Source organism: Sorex araneus, chromosome 1 (genome assembly GCF_027595985.1).
Source record: "Sorex araneus isolate mSorAra2 chromosome 1, mSorAra2.pri, whole genome shotgun sequence".
Lineage (NCBI taxonomy): Eukaryota > Metazoa > Chordata > Mammalia > Eulipotyphla > Soricidae > Sorex > Sorex araneus.
In genome coordinates this window covers 61,859,102-61,874,444 of record NC_073302.1, presented here as the reverse complement: position 1 = coordinate 61,874,444, position 15,343 = coordinate 61,859,102, and the positions used below count along the sequence as shown (strand labels likewise).

Below are 15,343 nucleotides of genomic sequence, written 5' to 3'. Positions count from 1 at the left end.
AGAAATTAAGATAATCTTAGTTAACTGTACTGAGGACAGAGTGACTAGCAAGCCACACAGTTCAGTTTTCTACTTCTCAGAAAATTCTCAGAAAGTTTAGAAACTTTGAACACTATTTGAATGAACACTATAGCTATGACTATAAAATATTTATTCATGCTTGTATTACTATATTAAGATTATATTTTAGGAGGCAGAGCAATAGTATAGCAGGTAGAGTGTTTGCATTGCACATGGCCAACCCATGTTCAATCTCTGAAGTCTCATATAATCTTCAAAGCACTGCCAGGAGAAATTCCTGAGTGCAGAGCTAGAAGTAACACCTAAGAATCACCTGGTGTGACCCAACAAGAATACATATATATATATATATATATATATATATATATGTATATATATGTAAAGTTATATAGATACTGTATTCGTTTTTACCATAATGATTAATCATTTTGAATTTTATAATACAGATGTATCTTTAGAAAAAGGTACAGAAACTATCATAATTAAATAAAATCATATCCATGATTTCTTCTTGGAACTCAGAATAAATAGGTTTACTAGCACTGATGTAAAATGAAAATGAAGAAACAGCAGCAACACTTTAGTAACCTGGTGTAACTGTTAAGAAAAATATTATAAATAACTCCAGGCACAATTTTTATTCAAAGAAGTTTGAATTGCAGGTTGTTTCCTGAGTTTTAGGCTTACTTTTACATCTTATAAGCTTAGAGAATTAATCACAAAAATTGACATCAAGGATCATGCTGCCTCTCCTTTATTGTTAGTGAAATTAAATGTTTTTAATGAGATTAATTTCTTGCTAATCAGTCAAACATTTAAATGACAAAGTAAACCATGCATTTTAAATGCAGAGTTAAGAGAATAGGATAAGGTTAAAATGAAGACAATATAGACTCTCACCAACTTTTAATAAAATGAGGGATAAGTGGCCATCCTGGAGAATATTAAGATCTGTTTTCTATTTCTGATTCTACATTTTGATAAAAGCAACTCCAAAATTTCTGATAGGTTTACCATTATCCAGCTATGCAATTTATCTTTTAGCATCTCACACAGCTAGGTTTGACTACGTGAATAGATTCAATGAGATTAGAATTCTCTGTAAGTAAAACTGTTTCCTTTACATCCTGTATATTTATAATCTAAAATTGAAATGCATACGAGCACCATTCTTAATAAAATGGCTGAGCAACAAAATGGAAGAAACCTAGAATAAATGTCCCTTTGAAACTTCCATGCTATCAGGTTGGACCGCTCACTTTAGGACAACTTGGTGAGAAAAGTATTCCTATTTCATTTTAGATACTCTGTTTTGGAATTTATGACTACACCAGCTTAGACTGTGACCTACCATGTACAATGCAAGTTACTAGTCAATTAAAATTATTTGGGCTTGGGAGGTGACTCATAAGGCTGAAATGCATGTTCTGCAGGGAAATCCTTGGGTTTGATCCCTGGAACTACATGGATCCCTCAACATCCAGTTGGAACAGCCCCTGCGTACTGCCAGGTATGGTCGCAAAACCAAAAATTAAATAACTAAATAATTGCAATTATTTGCTTTGATAGTGATTTATTATTTTCTGCATAATAAGTGCTAATACATATTTTTAAATTACTGAATTTTATGTCAATTATGAATATAACCCAAAATATTGGAAATGGGCTCTAAAAGTCTCACATTGGTTATTCTATAGCAAAAGGCAAATAATGGTTCATTACGATTAAAACTAAAATTTTCTCAAGGTTTACCCTAAGCAGCCATTTAAATATTATTCCAATAATTCATGGCTGTTAATCACAAAACTCAACTATAAGATTTTAGTGAAATAACTCAGCATCAATCTTTCTAAAAAATAAGTACTTTTCTTTAATAATGTGAATTTTTTGCTCATAATATCTTGATTCTTTCCTCTTATGTTCAAAGTTCTAAACTTGCAGACTTTTCATCTTCCCAAGAATCAATGATTATAAGCTTTAGTCTTTGAAACAAAACACATCTCCAAATATTATATCTAATTTAGAGAGAATTATTATAAATTAACGTCATCAAAATTTTATAGCCATTATATTATTTATAATTTGTAATATAAAAAACAGTTAATATAATATTTTCACAATAATTAAAAATTCAGAGATGGAAGCGATGGCTATATGACTTAATTTATTACATATTACTAGAAAATCTATGGTGATTTTCCTAAGACAATCAAATTTAATAAACCTAAAATCAATGATTTTTTTTGCAAAAGTCATCAGAATAAATTTTACTTAAAATAATATCTTGGTTAGGCTGAGGAGATATTACAGTGACTAGGGTCCTTGCTTTGCATGCAGAGAACCTGGATTAAATCCCCTGTACCGCATATGGTCCCCAGAGCCCCTCTAAAAGTTATCACTGAACACAGGACCAGAAGAATGTCCTGAATACCATTGGTATGCCCCCAAATGCAAAGTAGTAGTAATAATAATAGCAATATAGTTCAGACATTCCAAGGACAATTGGCCATAATCAACAGACCTTTTTGGAAATTCTATGTACTAAACTACCTTGTAAAAATAGACTGTTCTTTTTCCTTTTTGAGCAAACTCATTCTTTTCAAAATAGATTTCACATTATACAATGTGCACAAGCCAGAAAATGCACCAGGATTCTTAAGATTGATGAGATTAACAACATAGAGCCATACTGAGCAGATGTTACAGTAGCATCTCCAGCAATAAAGACCTGGAGCTCAGCCAACCTGCGAACAGCAAAGCCTTGTGCCTATGGGACTGGGCTACAGTAAGAAATCCACAGTTTAAGGATGGTTAGCCAAAGGAGGTTGACCACTTGAAAGATTGGCACAGGAATGACAGTTTAAGATTTGCAAGAGTTTATTACTTGTATGGCAGATACTGGCAGATGCCAGGAAGCAACATTAATACTGATATTATAAAAATAATAGAGTAGGTGACTCAACTCATTTGAACAAAGTCACAAAAAGAAAGATCCCTCAATCACTGGTTGGCATTATATATAAAGTAGGTTAATATAAAGTAGGGTAACATAAAGTAGGTTTATAAAATAATATAAAACTGCAATCAAATTTAAAACTATGTTCTTAAGACACATACAGATTTTAAAATTTCAGACAGTTAAGCTATGTTTATCAATCTTGAGAGTATTTTCAAGAGGATAAAGCTATACATCATATTTTTTTCATAAGCTACGTAATTTAATTTTTAACTTCAAAATTTTTATATAGCTTTATTATAGACCATAGATTTTGTCTATGGAAGAAGGCAAACCCAGAAAAACTGGTTTGTTGTTGTTTGGTTTTTGGGTTACACCCAGCTGTGTTCAAGGCTTATTCCTGACTCTTCACTGAGGAATCACTCCAATGGAACCCAGTGAGCCTGCTACCTGCACGCCAGGCAAGTGCTTTACCAGCTGCATTATCACTGCTGCCTCTGAAAAAGTAGTTTGCAATGTGAGTTGTGAAGGTCCCTTGTGTTAAACTAAGATGTCAAAACGTACACTGGTAATGGAATGGATACTGGAGCATTATATGATTGAAATCAATCATGAACAACTTTGTAACGTGTCTCATAGTGATTCAATTAAAACATAAGATGGCTTTATTGTTTGTTTTTGCTGTTGTTCTTTTATTTTTGAGTGTGACCACCCAATGTTCTAAAGCTCAGAGCAGACTCCTGACTCTGCAAACTGCGATCACTCCTGGCGGGCTGGGTCCCCAGGATTTAACCCAGGTCAGCCTCATACAAGGCAAACGTCCTACCCACTGTACAATTACTTTGGATCACATTTAGATGTATGTTTTAATTATATATTTTATATCCGTATAGTATGTTTTTTTAATGTCTTAAGCATGATCACATATTCAGTCTGAACAATAAAATTTTGGTTTTCTTTTCCAGCAGAGAAAAGACTAGCTGAGATTAGGAACAGTTAGGAAACATGGAAACTGTCATTCTGAGATGATTTGTGCTCTGAACTAAATATATTCTTTCCCCATGGGATGGTCTTCCCAGGGAGGACTCAAATGCATCTATGCCAAGCTTACCCACTCATTTTGGAAGCAGACACATGGCAATAGGTTGCCAGTGTGTGATCTATCTTTGCTTCTCTGAGCAATACTGTTACAATGTTCTATTTACATATGCCATTGACTTTGACAACTTGTGTTCACTTGAAAGAAACTGTTATAAAAATAGATCTAGGTATTTTTTTATATTCTTACATACCCTTTCAGTATGTAAATCTATGAGATGGTCAAAGTCCTCTTTACACTAATACATTAAATGGGGAAAAAGTTATTTAAGATCAATGTACCAGTTGTCAAAATACCAAAGTGATTTATTTTGGTATCTAAAATCAGATGTAATTTAATTGCTATTCTACTTTGGGCTCATTTACACAGTCTCTTCATTTGCTCATCTATAAATAAAAATGGACTGGAGTGATAGCACAGTGGGTAGGGCGTTTGCCTTCCATGGAACTGACCCGGGTTCAATTCTTCTGTCCCTCTTGGAGAGCACTGCAAGCTACCGAGAGTATCCTGCCCACACGGCAGAGCCTGGCAAGCTACCGTGGCATATTCAATATGCCAAAAACAGTAACAAGTCTCATAATGGAGAAATTACTGGCTCCTGCTCGAGCCAATAAATAAAAATTATTTCTGCACTAACTTCACAGGGCCAATACAGAAATACAGATAGTGCATATAACGCAATAAAACTAGTGACTGCTTTATATTTAATAGCTGTTATTACTCTTGATAGCACAGTGGGTAGGGCATTTGACTTGCATGTGGCCAACCAGGGTTTGATTCCTCCATCCCTCTCAGCGAGCCTGGCAAGCTACCGAGAGTATCCCACCCACATGGCAGAGCCTGGCAAGCTACCCATGGCATATTCAACATGCCAAAAAGAGTAACAACAAGTCTCACAATGCAGACGATACTGGTGCCTGCTTGAGCAAATCGATGAACAATGGGATGATAGTGCTACAGTGAATCTACTTTCAATATAAAGATTTTTCTCAGAGCACTTAAGATCTATGGGAAAATAGTTCAAAAACTTAGAAAAAAATTAGATCCCAAGGGCAACTCTAATCAGAACAGAATTTTTACTTCTTTTATTATTATTATTATTATTATTATTATTATATTATTATTATTATTATTATTATTTAGTTTATGTTGTAGTTTGGGGCCAAACTCGAAAGTGCTCAGGGTTTATTCCTGTCTCTGTGCTCAGGGATCACTCCTGGGGGTGCTGGGGTACGAGTGGCATATGTGGTGGTGGGGGTTGAATCTGGGTCCATCATATGCAAGGCTGGCACCCTACATATTATACTTTTCAGTCCTTGCTTCCTTCTTTAACTGAATCATAAAAAGCAATGGCGTGTTTATGAAAAGTTTAGTTTTGCAGCAAGAGACACAAACTAAAGTGTTTTAACCCCTGCTCTGGACCACATGCTCCTCTGAACACCACTTAGCCCTGCCCAGCACCTAGTTGATATGAGATGAAGCAGAAGATATGATGCACCGCCATCTATGACATAAAACAAAACCCAAAGTGGTGTATTGTTAATTTATGTGAGGAATAACAGATTGCAAGAGAACTTTACAAAATTTGCTACAATAAAAGGTTTAAATATCCTAACAAAATATAGTCTCATATGGTCTGGTGACAAGATGGTCTCTGACCCCATACACTCAACTAATTGATTTACAGATTTTACATTGAGACATTCTCAAACATTGCCCAGAATTTATTCTTTGGAAATTGCTTGTATACAAGTGACTTTGAAAAGTTTTATCAGTGTGTCCAAGCAAATGTGTACATTTTCACTAAGGGGTGGGGAGAACATAAGGATATTGGGAAGGCTTCAGACTCCTGAAACATAAGAAAGTGTCAACGGAAGAGTGAAATTCTGAATTCAGTCTTTGAGAACACACAATTCCACCGCAATGAAGAGCTTTAACCACACAGGTACAATGGAGATGGTTAAACCATGCATTACAAAGTCAACCACATATGTTTATTAGAAACAAATAAATAGCACATATGACACTGAATGAACACATCCATTCACAGGGAAATCCACTGCACATCTTTACATATCTGAATGCGAACAATGATCCACTAAAATAAAAACCACAAATAAATATTAAAATGCACTGAGTAAATTATATAACATGGCAGTAAATGTAAAGTTATTAAATATTTTCCTATCTTTGTGATGCCTGTTATGTAGCATTAACATTTAAATGCAAAATAATTTCTTTGAGTGTCAAACAATGTATTATCTTAAAACTGGTTTTCACCTTTTCTGCTGGAAGTACTTGATGGATAGCACCATCAGTGCATCTTAGTTGGAAGAAATAGAAAATTTTCCAAATTAAATCAAAGACCTCTCCATGCAGAGAAGTCAAGTAGTTCAGTCAGAGTAACTATTTAACTTTGTGATCTCTAAACACCCCATAATTTTATACAATTCTAAATTGAATTTTTTTCTTTTGGGCCATTTAATTAAAAGTCCACATTATAGGATTTTGTATAAAAATTACCTCTCGGAGAGCCCAGCAAGTTACAGAGAGTAACTTGGTAACTTTGCATGGCAGAGCCTGGCAAGCTACCCATGGCGTATTCAATATGCCCAAAACAGTAATAATTACAAGTCTCATTCCCCCGACCCTGAAAGAGCCTCCAATCATTGGGAAAGACAAGTAAGGAGAGGCTGCTAAAATCTTAGGGCGGGGACGAGTGGAGACATTACTGGCACCCACTAGATTAAATTGATAAACAGTGGAGGACAGTGATACAGTGTAAAATTTGTCAAATGTAAACAGGCATAATTTTCTCTCTTTCTGTTCTCTTTCTTGAGAAAAAAGTGTACTCTTCTTACGATACCTTGGTTATATTAAAATAATAATATAAAACTGAATGAAACTTGCTTCTTATTCTATTAATGTGGACTAAAATGGATTGTGGACATATCTGTGTCTGTAGGCACAGATATCTGAAAACTTCTATTGAGATCAGCAATAGATTTATATGCTCTTTGCCCTTTACATAAAATAACAGCATAAAATATACTTAGTATGGCTTCCTAACTCTAGATCTTTGGAGAGTGAGAAACACAGAGTTAGAATTGGAATAATCTAAGTTTGAAGATGATGAAAGATGCCAGATAGCTAATTCCACTGTACTCTAGTATGGTCAACCACAGCAAAACAAGTGAAAAGGATTTTATCCAAATTCTTGAAAATATACTGATAAAAAATGACAATAAATTTTAGAAGAAAAAATAAAAAATGATCCTAAAAACTTTTCTGTGACAAGGGGGCCATAGATATTTTTTCTGAGAATACACACACACACACACACACACACACATACACACATGCACGCATGCACCATATGCACGCACACATACACACGTACAGACACTGAGGACACAGTTTTTAGGAATGCATAGGATAATCACAATGTGGGCATGTTTATAGTGATATCCTATGGCTATATACTCAGTATTGTTTGGCATATGAGACATTTAAAAAAATTGGCAACCAAATATCATTATAAGAACTTTGTTGTCATGTGGTACATAGAGTGTAATCCTCACTAGTGAGTCTATGTGGACAAAAAACACAAACTGGGAAGGAGAAGAGAATGATACTTGAAGAAATAATACTCATGATTAAGATAACTGAATTACTATCTGATCCTTGATTCTATGTTAAAATAAAAATAATAATTTGGGTCAGAGACAGTATAGCAGTTAACATGCTTGCCCAGCACATACCCAATCATATTTTGATATCTGTTATGATGAGATACACCCTTCCCAGAGTCACTTTATGCAGTACAAGTGGCACAAGCATCTTGGTGGACCCTGAGTACCCCAGGCACCATAGGACCTGACCATCACATCCTGGGGACCTTATATTGACACTCTATATAGCCCAGTTGGCTGAAATTGAAGATGGCACCCCATACCAACTGACAACCATTTGGCAGACCCCAAAATTATGAAAGTCATAAAATGTATGAATACATATTATAATGAATAAACTGACATTCTCAATGGTTCCAAATGGATGTCCAATAGTAAACACATAAACAGGATGTGGAACAATCAAGGTAGGAAATGGATTTTCTCTTAACCTGATAATCACTTTCATTGAGGGGAAAAACAATAGTGCCTGAATTTGAAGAATTTGAAACTCATTTGTGAAAATCAAAAGAATAAAATAAAAAGAACAATCTTGTCCAGGGTAAGATGTGCAATCACCCTTTTTCTGCTACCTCCTCCCTATCTATCTTTCAATCTATCTCTAAGAGGATCTGTGACCTTATTTGTAAAGTTTTAGGTCACCTTATTGGATATTTGAAGCATACAAATTTGAGTGAATATTTTTCTTCCTAAATAAATGTATTGGGCAAGTGCCCCCAGGCCAGTTCATTAATAGGGGATACTCTGTTACTCTGAACCCTTTTCCTCCATGAACTTTTTCTCTGTATTCCAAATTAACCTTTCCTATGACTGGAATAAAACCGTTACAAGTTTATTCCCTAAGGTACCAGGACCACCTCAACTCAACAAAGGATCAAGAGATACTGTGATATAAATATTATAATGAATGTCGGTAAATTTTTTTTAAGACATTGTGCACACAACATTCACCTGGACTTGTTCTCTGTTAATGTCAATGCTGAGGAAGTTTCCTTTCCAATATAAACTACATTAGATTAATGCAATTTTGAATACTTTGGACGGTTTAATTTACAGTGTTTCCAATAAAATAAATCAATAACCTTATGTGTTTAATAACTTAAAAATTTGCATAGTAAAAAGATGACTTAATGAATTTACTAATTCACTTTTACATATGATATTTTACTATTCTCTTACAACTATGTCAGAAATCATCTTTTATGCAATACCTTTCATAACGCATGCTGTTAAAATTACATACATTTAATCTTATTTGACATTAAAGATGAATTCTTTTAATAACTAACCATGCCATAACAAAAATATGAACTCATTTCTTTCTTTTTCAGTAACTTCAGTAATAAGTCAAACCAGGTAAGTGAAGTGCATAATATTAGTTTTACAAGAGCACAATTACATCCCTGAAATTTTATAAATCTTGCCTTTAATTATATTTATTTTAATCTTAGAAAATAATTGAAATTATCACAAGAGGCCAAGGATTTTAGTATAGTCTCTTATTAAACTTTTATTTAAAGAATAAACTGAGGGCAATTTAATATATTGTAACTTAAATGTGATATTTATTTTTGACTTTTATATACACTTTCAAATTTTCACACATACTGTTTTACAAAATTAAATTCTGAACAAATGTATAAACACAAATACTGCTGCATATATACAAACACATGACTAGAAAGCAAACAAATTACAATTAATCAATTATACATACATGAAGTTTAAATATAGCATAACCTCCTCATGTCCTTTAATTTAAGATAAAAAAGCATATAATGATATGTATTTTATATGCTAAATCTCAAATATTTATGTTAGAAAATCAAAGGACTGGGTACACTTGCTCTTTTAGAGAGGAGAAAAGTTTTAATTTTATTAAATACACAACATGGTATTTATCTAGCAATAAATTCTTTCATTTCTGTAGAAAGTAAGCACTTAAAACAAACACACTTTTTTAGTGTTACTTTTCAATATTTAGAAGTTGTTTCATTATGAAATATTTTAGATGAACTGTAAGTGTCCTTCAACAACAATAGAACCATTTCATTGATAATTTACTCACTTGTATATAAATTATTGGAAATTTTGGATTGTTATCTTAGCCATAACTGTTCTTTGATGTAAAATTATTCTAAATTGAACATTTTTATCTCACTTTTGTAGCTTATAATCTTTGAAATCTTTAGTTTTCACTTTAATTTATAGGGGTGAAATAATTTTTCTTTTATACTTCTAGCTCTGACAGATCATATCATTTCCATGGAAAAAATGTGTTTAACTTAAATCAAAAATATTTACCTAAATATTATTCTGCAGAGTAGGAAATCTGCATAAGAGATGGAAAGAAGAAATCACAGACAATGAGTAATTCATTTTACTTTCATCTTCTCATAACTTTGAAATTGAAAGGAAAACAAATACAAAATAATTAGTCTTGTAATATTCTTTTAGTATCAAAGAGTAATCTAGGGCATTGTTTCTCAATGTGTATAGGGGGTACATACCACACAAATCCTCCCCACGCCCGTATATTTCTACTGGGCCAAAGAGAAATCAGCAAATGAGGAATCAGAAGCTGACAGTAAGAGGACAACCAGTAGGAAAGGGGAACACAGGAAGAAAACAAGGTCTGAAGAGAGCTACAATGGGAAAAAGGTAAAAAAACACTGACTTATAGTAACTATAATTTAGCCACCATTTCTCTAATCTTGATCCTTTTCCTCAAAGCCACCCCAAATAAAAATTTGGGGCACAATGCCAGAGTGTTCAGCAAGTGCAATCATAGAAGGAAGACTAATCCTTTGGCTCTCCTTCACACTAGAAGGAGAACTCACCGGAACCTGTAGATTCTCACACCACAGCTACACAATCCCAAACTAAGCCAAATGCTACTATTCATCACATTAACACCAATCACACTAACTTGTTTCATATTATTTTTTAATTGAGATGCTCTGATATATTATGCCAACTTCTATCTGGTGAGGGAGAATACCCTGGGTACACAGTTATCTTCCTGGGTCGCGCAATCAACTCTAAGAATAAGAGGAGAATTCAGAACTTTTGATTTGATAATCACTTGAGTGTTCACCTAGTGGGTAATGTTCATTTTTGGTTCTTCAACACGTTTTTGAAGAGTTTGACAATGGATAACCATCACCGCATGTACAGTTAACTTCTATACTGTGTGACTGTACCAGTGGAACTTTATTTATTCTTTATGGATGCCAAATTTCTTTTAAGTAGTGTAAGTAGCAAAACCCAGTGAATTGATAGTAGTTATTAAGATTGTGCACATGATGCAATCATTCAGGCATACGGGCACATATACACACACATACACACAAAGTAGAGAAAAACAAATTGATGGCATTCAACTAGTTACAAAGCCAACCCAATATTTGGTAAAACTTTTCAATTAGTATATTAGATACAAAGCACCATGCAACTCACATTGTTCAAGTTCAATACAGGTATAAGTACCATAGGACATTCCTGAAACTAAGGTCCTTTTCCAAAATATAAAGAAATCTTGTGATAAACTGTATTGTTGCATATGAGAGATTGATATATTTAAACAGTTTTGAAAATCACATTTTTCATAAAATTCTTTAAAAGGAGAAAATGTGATGAAGTGCTTTGAGCCCCTTGTCTTCAAATTTCTATAATCTATCCCATTTCATACCCCATATGTCTGTTTTAGAGATGTACCAATAATTAAAATTTATATACATCAGTGATACATTTCTAAGTGCAATGTTATTTATTACCAGTTGTTAAACACACTTGTCCTGTGAACTACTATTCTTCTAAAATTTTAACACAGCATCCAGACAATTCATTTATGTAACTGACAATATTTTAGTTTTTCTATTACACTTTATGTTACTAAAGAAAAATGTCCTTTACACTTGCATATCACATCTGCATACTACTAATGTACAGGGAATACAAAATGTCATTCCACACAGGGAAACACAAAAATTTCAGTATTCAAGTATACCTAATTAACAATGTTTCAACTTTCCAAATTCAAAGCTTTTACTAAAATGATAAAAATATCCAAGGAATTCTATAATATTAATATATCAAAGTGGCCTACAAAAAACATTTTTATATTACTGAACTAGACCTGTAAATTCCATGTTAGTATCAAAGGGAGAAAAGTATGTTTGCTTTCACCAACTGCAACTGTAAGCAAATACAGGTATATAGCACTTTATTAGTAAGAACTCCTTGAGTAAGCACACGTTAGAGGAATTAATCATTCATTCCCTGCAGACTGCTTATGTATTTCATAGGGCCATTATCTGATCTGAATAACAAGAACAATTGCATAATAAAACACAGTGCTGCTGACACTAGCAACTTTATTCATTCAACTTCAAAGTTGCACCACCTCTGTATCACACAGAAAGCAAGTGACATAAAAAATAATAAAATCAACAATAACAAAAGTACTGACAAATTGAATCATCTCATACAGCTTTAACTTTTTCCCCAATAATTACAGACTGTGATGAAACATAATCAAACATAATATGTGCCACCTATACTGCTTTTTATGTAGGCTCTTCTCTTCATGTCTATGACATAATTACAACAGAGGCAGAATGTGTGTCAAATTAGTGCTCCTGGTAATTCTAAATGTTTGCTTTTAAAAAACTAAAGAGAGAAAACCATGCTTCTATGTCTCTTTTACTTTGAGAATACGTCTTGGAGTATATATGTAGAAACATGTCCGAACCACTCCTACATTTGCCTTCTTTGAAAAAAATCTCATACTTTTATTTTCCGATATCATTTTTTATTAAAACATCGGAGATCCTCTCAGATACCAGAGGTCATAAATGAGTAGAGATCATATTCTATAATCGAAATCAGATAAGCTAGGGACTTAATGTATTTAAATTCATTTAAACCTATAACAGAAATGGCAGTCTGAGATCAGTAATACCTCTAAAGAATACACTTGGATAAGAAATAAATATACATGGAATTTTGACAGAGCTTTACATCTATGATAACTTTATGTCATGCATTCATCAGCTATCTTGTAATTTTATTATCTTAAAACTTAACTTCTGAGGCATTTACATCATTCCACATTAGCCACAGCAACTCAAAAATATCTTTCCATTTTAAAAGCTATTGTGCATTAGTTTCTTTTAAATTAAAAAAAAATCAAAGTGACCATAGCTGCTTCTGCATGCTTACTGGAATAACTCTGGAAATAAATTTTTCACTTCACTATAAGCACCAATTAAAAGGAAAAGAGCCTGTTAGTGTTAATAAGGTATTTTGTTGAAAAGAAATTAGCTGTGAAATTAGGACTTTTCATTTCAACCTGGTGTATAACTCATAGGAATATGATTTAAAAATCCGCTTTACACAGTTAAAGAAATTGAAAGTTAAAATACACAAACTTTCTAATCACTATTTTATACTAGGCAGTAGGAGTGTTACAGTATCTATGTACTTTGTGTTACAAAGAAACAGCCATTCTATCTAAACTGCAATTTCTACTGTATGTACACTACTGTATATGTAACAATACAAAAAGAATTATTCAGAGTCCATTTGGCAGTGATAAAGAAAAAAATGCTGAAATGTTATTGATTTCCTCTTGTGCAAAACAAACTGACTCAACTATATTTTTCCTGACATAACACAGAGGTTTTATTTAGCTATTACAAAATATTGGCAACTGTTAGACCATATATCTTTTCTAAAAAAGATATCATTAACCCCTTCCCAGAGAGAAGGATGGTGTCTTACTAGATTTACAGAAATCCTGCAGCTACTGGCAAGGTGTTGTTAGCCCCAAGTGGAATATTGCCTGTAAAAGTTTTTGATGCAGAGATATTCAGCCTTAGGAGACACCTTAAACCTGTCAGTGGCTGCTAAGCCTGTCACAGTTTATAACCTGCTATGTCAAAGTCACAGCCTCAGTTGCTGCCTTTTCCAAAACCTCTCCAAAGCATTTTTCACATTTCTTCTCCGAATTAATTTCAAATTCTCCAAACTAGGCTAGTTCCAAGATTTTCCGCCATATGCTATCTATCTACAAGCATCAGGACACCAACCTCAACAGGATTTTTCTTCCTATCTTTCCTACTAACTTTCCCCTGACCCATTTTTTTTTTCTGCAAGCTCCAATCAAAACTACAGATAAAGCAACCCGGTGCAGTGAGAGACCGTGGGAGGTGGTGTGGATTAAGGTTGAATAAGGTTGGAAGGTAGGAGAAGTGAGTGAACCAATAGGGTTCGGATGCTCAAGCTCTGGGGGGTAACCGTCCTTAAACCTTAGCACCAACCAACGTGTCAAAAAAAAAAAAAAAAAAAAGCTTCCAATTGCCCTTGAAACAATCATGATTTAAAAAGCAGCCCCTGCAAGGCTGTTGGTACTGAAGTCTCTCCCTATGCCCATTCTCGAAAAAAGAAAAAAAAAACTGCTTAGCAAACCACTTCTCAATTATGAACTACTGAAGTTATGTAAGTCAACTTCTTCCCTGGTGAAACGAACCGAACAAACTGCCCATACCGTGGGGTGGGGGGTGGGAGGGGGGAGAATAAAATACACACATAGGCGCGCATACACGCAAACACACACACACACACACACACACACTCACTCTGTCACACACTCTCGATTTTACAGTCAGAAAAATTGAAAGACACTCGAAAGACAACAGAAAGCCAGAAGCCCAATTGACTTACCAAAGCGGTGCTTCCAGTCCTCCTTGGAAACCCTGAGGAGTCTTCTCTTTTCTTTCCCACCAGTCCAAGAATTGTCTTTCTATTCCACACAGGCCCAGAATAAACTGCAAGAAAGGACAGCACATGCACGGCCGCCCGTCGGGCTTTGCCTTGGCTTAGGATGCTTCAGGTTCCGTCGCTTGCAAAAGTGGGATCGTCTCGGTTCCGGAAGAAGGGGGCAGAGACGGCAGAGACCAGGGGCGCTCCGAAAGCTTGCTGGGGTCCTGCAAATTATCCGGAAGGCAAAGTACCTGCACTCTCCCCGCCTCGGCTGCCAGGCAGCGCGGAGCGCGAGGGGAGGAGGCAGAGGAGGAGGAGGAGGAGGAGGAGGACGAGGAGGAGGAGGAGCAGCAGCGGCGGCGGCGGCGGCGGCGGCGGTGGCGGCAGCAGGAGGGCTCGGGCTGGGAGGGGAGCGCGGGGTGGGGGAGGCCGGGCAGCCGCGGGTGCCGGAGCCGCCGAGTGCGGGAGGCGGAGGCGAGCGGCTGTCAGGGCGCGGCGCTGCCCCACGCGCTCGGGCCGCCGGCTGCGGGCGCGGCGGGGCGGGGAGCGGAGCTGGCGAGCATCTCCCGGCCGCTCCCGCACTCGCTGGCTGGCTCGCGCTCCCTCTGCCTTCCGCTCGCCGCCACACACCCGCACACGCCCCACGTCCCCGGCAGCCGCCGCTCCGCCGCCCGCACTCACCTGCATTTCCTTAACGAGCCACTTGATGGCTGCCAGCCGCGCGGGGCCCGTGCGGGGAGGACGCGGCGCGGGATGCTCCGAGCGCCCGCCGGGGAGGCGGCGGCGGCGGCGGCGGCGCGGGGTTCCGGA

At 35.9% G+C, this 15,343-nt stretch overlaps 1 long non-coding RNA gene across 1 annotated transcript in view; it reads right to left on the bottom strand.

The window, feature by feature from the left end:
* Positions 1–14,905, bottom strand: part of LOC129404257 (uncharacterized) — a 733,623-nt gene extending 718,718 nt beyond the window's left edge. The window contains exon 1 of the long non-coding RNA XR_008629797.1: positions 14,495–14,905. This is a non-coding gene — a long non-coding RNA (uncharacterized LOC129404257). The remainder of the gene's footprint in view (positions 1–14,494) is intronic.
* Positions 14,906–15,343: the final 438 nt, after the last annotated feature.